At 39.8% G+C, this 6,000-nt stretch overlaps 1 protein-coding gene across 1 annotated transcript in view; it reads left to right on the top strand.

Annotated features, from left to right (window-relative positions):
• KPNA1 (karyopherin subunit alpha 1) overlaps nt 1-6,000 on the top strand; it is a 51,350-nt gene that overhangs the window by 260 nt on the left and 45,090 nt on the right. The gene's annotated exons all lie outside the window — the stretch shown is intronic.

The raw sequence follows: 6,000 nt of genomic DNA, 5'->3' as shown, positions 1-6,000 counted from the left end.
GGGCCGCGCGCGGGGCGGGGCCGGCGCGGCGGGAGCGGCGCGCGCGTGGGCAGGGATCGGACCGGGACCGGGACCCGCACCTCGCGGGGGAAATGGGGAGAGGCGGGCCGGTCTTGCTCTGTCCGGGGAGAGGCTCCTCGTGGCTGGAGGGACTCTCTTGGCTTGTGCCGGTGGCGGGGCCGCGCGCCGGCTTTGGAAGTCATCGTGGTTGGCTGCGCGGAGTCGGACAAGTCCGTGCCGCGGGGACGGGATGGCCCCGTGCTGCTGCTCCCACGGCGGGACGGCGTGTGAGCGGAGGCAGGGCATCAGCTGGACGAGAGGGCATCGTCGTAAGCTGAGCCGGGGGAGGTTTAGCTTGGACATAGGAGGAATCTCTTAGCGAGAAGCGTGGTTAAGCATTGGAATGGGCTGCCCTAGGAGATGGTGGAGTCCCCGTCCCTGGAGGTGTTTGAGGAAAGACTGGACGTGGCACTCAGTGCCGTGGTCTGTTTGGCATGCTGGTGTTGGGTCGCAGTTGGACTCGGTGATCTAAGAGGTCTTTTCCAACCTGATTGATTCCGTGGAGGGGAAGGGAAACTTTCTCCTGGATCTTCCAAGCTTTTGGTTTTTTGAATTTTTTCCCTTGTGTTAGTTGTTCTTAAAAAGGCTCTGCCATCTCCCTGCAAATATCACCCCGTAGCCTCGCATTATCTCACTTACGATGTTATTTCTCTGACTGCCTGTGTACGATGGAAGGTTAGTGCTGGGTGGCCGTTTCCAGGTGTCCTGTTCCAGAGACTTTATATGCAACAGAAACTTATCCCATTCATAGTCTGTAAATCTGTGCTGCCCGTAGCGCGGTCCCTGTAACAATGATTTTAAGCTTTGCCTCTTGAGGGCGTTTCATGAAAATGAAACTCCGGGCTGAAAGGATACGTCATGAGCTGTGAAAATACCGGGCTGCTGTTTCTGCAGAATTCCCAAATGGTGCTGAATGGTGGTGTTTAATGGTCCCTTTATCCTTTTTTAAGCTGATGTTCCCCTGGATTTTTTTTTGTTTGCTGGCGTTTTTTCTGCTCTGACTGCTTGATGTTAATGAAAGACTTACCAAAGTTGGGATATGTCAGTGAGCTCTCAGGAAATGGAATTGCAACTTTATCCTCAGAAGCTCTTTATTTTAAAGCTATTTTGTATATACCTCTGGCAGTTAGTAGTTAGAGTAGAATTTCCTCCAGCTGTTAATGAAGTGCTGTGTAAATTAATAGGTTGTATCAAGCTGGTCTTTTGTGTATTTGGGCTTATTTTTATTGTAATTTCATTGTGTTCTCCTTTCAGTGTTACCACCTGCATTGACATGTGAACTAGCTCATTCAAAACAAGTTTTGAAGTTTCTACTTGAACTGTGGTTGCACCTTTTAATTACCCTTTAGACATACCCATAGGCACAGGGGAAATGAATCGTAGCTTGAGGCACGGTAACTTAAAGTGACACATGAGGTAGAGATTTTTCTCAGCATGGATTTTCTTGTCACAGTCTTTCAGAGAGATTCAGTGATGCTTCACTTCTGAGAGATGTGACTGTTTTGGACTTGGCATCCCCCCACTGACCCCCAGCTTCAAAGCAGAGTCTTTGTTACATCCCATCTCTCACTGGCACTGTACCAGGGTGTTCCCCTCTTGCTGTCAGTGTGCCATGTGCTGATTTTCTCTGATGCTGTGTTCTGTGTGTTGATGACTTCAGAGCTGGCATGCTCATGTGGTCCTGTATATTCAGCTGAGTGCTGGCTCCTGGAGAAGTCCCAGTTTAGTCCACTTGGAAATGGAAAGGCAGCAAAAGCCCGTGGGCAACAGCGCTGGCCCAAATCACCACGAGAACTAAAAAGTCCTACAGTCAGTTGTAGCAGTTTCTGAAAGGTTCTTTATAGAAACTTCTTATTTAAGCAGGTTATTTGATAGTCTTATTTCAGCTTTGGTGTTTCTATACAGTGTTCTTTACTTTCTTTTTTTTTTTTTTTTTTTTTTTTTTTTTTTTTTTTTTTTTTTTTTTTCCTTTTTTTTTTTTTTTTTTTAGTTTTTTTTTTTTTTTTTTTTTTTTTTTTTTTTTTTTTTTTTTTTTTTTTTTTTTTTATTTCTTCCCCTTCTGTTGAATAAGCTCATGTTAATAGAATGATACATTTTCTTTTATGGTCCTGTTTCTGCAGGCTTGCTTTAAAATCTTTCTGTTTGTCCCTCAAAAAGGTTGTGAATTTTTTCTTCTGAAGTGTTTCACAAGTTCTTGAGGGGGCTCAATTTCTGTCTTTAAGAGCACAAAAGTACCTTAAAAGTCAACTAAAAAAGTTCTTAAGTTGCAAAATATAACTTTTATGGCAAGAGGTTAATGGATGTAAACCAGTGCCTCCCTGAAAAACTGAAATCAAGTTTTTCCAAAATAGCATATAGCACATAAAAAAACCTGAGTGATGTGATTTAGGGCTAGAGGCTTTAATGTTAATTTGCAACATAAGAGAAGTAGAAGAACAGCAGCAAATAGCTTAATTTATGGTATTTGTTTAAATACTTCTGAAGGCTAAAGGGAATAGTGAGCGAACCTAGTAGGCTGTGAGCAAGTCAAGAAAAAAAAAGACATTAAAGGAATTACACACTTGATGAAATATTCTGAGTGGCTGAAATATCTGCACAGGAGGTTCTGGAATGATGTAATGGACAAACAAGTTAGAAAGACCAGACCACCTCTTTTTCAGAGAACAAGTGGAAGCTGAACTGATAGAAAAATTATTCAGCTTTATACTAAAGAGCAAAAGCATAATGGATGTACTTGTTTAAATAATATAATAATACTGATAAAGAAATGTGGATGTAAATTACAGAGAATGGAGGCAGCATTATGATAGCGAGTCAGCTTTTTTTCTGCTCTGAAGGAAAAGACTGTTACAGTTTTTAAAGTCTGTTAAGCAAGTAAGTGGATTAAACTGCTCGATGTTATTTCCAAAAATAAATGTGGAGTTTTCAAGATACAAAATGCTAGCAGTAGAATGCAAGGCCTGTAGAAGTATCAGTGCTTTTAAATTATTGTGGACCAGGTAAAGGGACTCTGGAAAAACAGAAGAGGTAATTTTAAGCTAAACACTCTTAAAACCTCTACTGAATATAAAATCTGTAGACCAGGAGGACTGGAAATGATATTATGCCACCTCCTGAGTGTCTTAAATTGCATTCAACATTGTGCAGACTTAATAATTCATTTTGAGGATAAAAAGTAGAGGTTGTCTAAGACAGGTGACAGTAAATTTCCTTTCACCAGAATTGATTTGTAAGGGATGTTAGTAGCAGGAAGGTATGAAAAAGTGTTAGAAAGTTGTGGTAGACTGCACATCACAGGGTCACTTCTGCTGGTCTGTTCATGTTAGGCAGGAATAAATGGAGTTCAGTGACAGAAGAAATTTGGTTTGGAATAATGTGAACACTTTATTGAAACAAAATTATTGCTTAGTGTCCTGAGGAGACAGACGCTAAAGCTCATTGGAACTGAAAGACAAACAACTGTTCCTGGATGTGTGTGGAGAGTTACGGACTCTGAGCTTTCAGAGTGGCACATAAGATTTAAGGTTTAGCCAGTCACCTGCTGCTGACAGTTTCCTTGTGATCCAGAGTATTTATTTTCTCTGTTTTTGTGCTTTTGTTGGTAGTTCCGAGTGCTTGTCAGGCTCAGCAGGAGGATTCATCTGTTCTGTGAGATGCCAATTGGTTTGACACGCACAGATCTTTATTTTATTTTATATAACTATTATATGTAAGTGATGTGCTGCTTCTAAAACCATAAAATAAATACCCTGTGGCTAAACATCCTGAACATATCTTGAAACAAGGCTTTGTAAGCCTGTCAAATTTAGTGCTAAGGTAACACTTGAAAGCAAATTCACCTGTTGAATTATGAAAATGGGCAAACAAGCCACCTATTGGTGGATCACAAACTATAAGTATCTATAAATAAAGTCCTATGATGTTGTGATTTACATTAGGTTGTCGTGATTTTTGTCTGAAAAACAGACAAAAGGGTCTGACTGCCTCTTAAAAGACACAGGGATTCTTTGTAGAGCTTCCACATGATCCTTTCTTCAACTGCCTACGTGTTCTTATTCTACCATTTTGTTGGTATTGATAAGTTACCAGAAAAGAGAAGAGGTGTCTCTGTGAATGTGCTGTTAGTTGGATTCAGGAGCTTTTGGTAGGAGGGATATTGGGTGTAAATGGGATGAGGGAGGCAGAATGAGTGTAACTAAGCTTTGAAGTGCCTGTGGGTTTTGGCTTGATGTGGTTGATACCTCAGTGCTGTGTGACTCTTTCATTGCTGATGTCCAAAGCTAGGATGAAATCAGAAGAATTTTGATTTACTGTTATTTTGTTGATTTGCACACATATTTTCCATAGCGCTGAGTCACAGCAAATGATACAATTGTGGCAGGCAGATTTGTCATCATGGGAAGCATGAGGTAGCTTTGCTTTCAGTGCCTTCTGATATTTCCAACCCTAAACAAAAGCTGCTTGAAACTACAAAGTCAACTTATTATTAATTTAGTTTATTTTTAACCTAATTTGTTTTAAGCTCTCAGAGCTTTCTTCTTTTACTTGTGCGAAATTCTGAAAGGTGCACTCTTGTTCACTTATAAATAATATTTAAGGCAAATTAGGATTTTGGAAATGTTAGAGTGATCTTTTTTTCTGACAGATGATTGTCAAATGTGGTTTTTCAAGCAGTCCCTCTTTTAGTTATGACCTTACAGAAAATACATAGTTGGCCAGCACATTTTGTGAATGCTGGGAGGATGTGCTGTAATCTTGATCAAAATACAAATGTATCTCCTCTTCAAAAGAAAAACAGATTACATTTTCATTTGGCACACAGGAATAATCACTTCTGTTGTTTCATGTGGACTGGCACATTAACATGAGGTTATTTCTTTTTTTTTTAATGTCAGTATAATCCTGTGTGGCTGAATAGTTTAATTCCCCATCACTTGCTGCTTTGTGTTGTGACTTGTGGGACCTTTTGGTTCCAGGTTGATTGTGGATTGTGGGGTTATAAAAATGAAGGTAAGGGTTTTTAAATTTAAACAGATTTATTGCACTGCTGCGTCTTTGAACGCAGCAAAGGAATTTTGTGTTTTCAGCTCAAGTCAGAAAGTCTCAGTTAACAAATTTGAAGATGTTTTCATTTTAAATTCACCTGACTTTGACAGTCAGTTTTTTTTACCTTCTCACTCAAGTTAAAAGCTTTCTGGAACTTTGAAAACTGTACTGCTGCCTTGTTAAGTCAAAAGGGACCTTTTAAAAATGGAACTCAACATCTTGTAAATATCTTCATGGTAGTAAATTATTGTATGTGTTGCCTTGCTAAAACTGCTAAAACTGTTTTCCAGTAAACCTTTAAATGCATTACTTCTTAATCTGTTCAGCAGTGTTTCTTCAAAAAAGAGCAAAAAAAAAAAAAACCAAACCCCACACAATCCTCAAACTTTTAAAAATTAAGTGTCCAGCTCTGTGGCTGTCAGTGGGTTTAACTAGTAATGCAGGCTGATGTGCCAGGTCAGTTTCTGAGGTAGTGCCGAGTGTCAGGTAATTCTGTTTCTGTTAGTGGTTGGTTTCTTTATGCAACCAGAAATATATTTCCTTAATTTTTTTTCCATATGGGTTTGGGTTTTTTTTTTAGTGTAAAGAAGATCAGGAGCCTGGCAGGCTGATGTTGGCCTGGTTTTAAGTACATCTCTTAAAAAATAGGTACTTTTTTTGTAAGGACAGAAGATCTTTCTGAATGTTACCTGGAGATATAATCAATATACCCTTCAAGATCAGTAATTGTGCAGAAATATCTTTGATGTGGTAGTTGTTTGTCTTTACTTCAGCCAACTTTTCAGCCCTTTCTTTGTTTGTGGGTGAGAAAGTCAGGATGAGGTGTTGAAATGTGACAATCTGACATCCCTGCAGATTTGACAGAGGTGTCTCAACATTGTTCAGATAGCACAC

This window comes from Pyrgilauda ruficollis, unplaced genomic scaffold, assembly GCF_017590135.1.
Source record: "Pyrgilauda ruficollis isolate IOZ18807 unplaced genomic scaffold, ASM1759013v1 scaffold17, whole genome shotgun sequence".
Taxonomy (NCBI): domain Eukaryota; kingdom Metazoa; phylum Chordata; class Aves; order Passeriformes; family Passeridae; genus Pyrgilauda; species Pyrgilauda ruficollis.
This window is presented reverse-complemented; position numbering and strand designations above follow the sequence as displayed.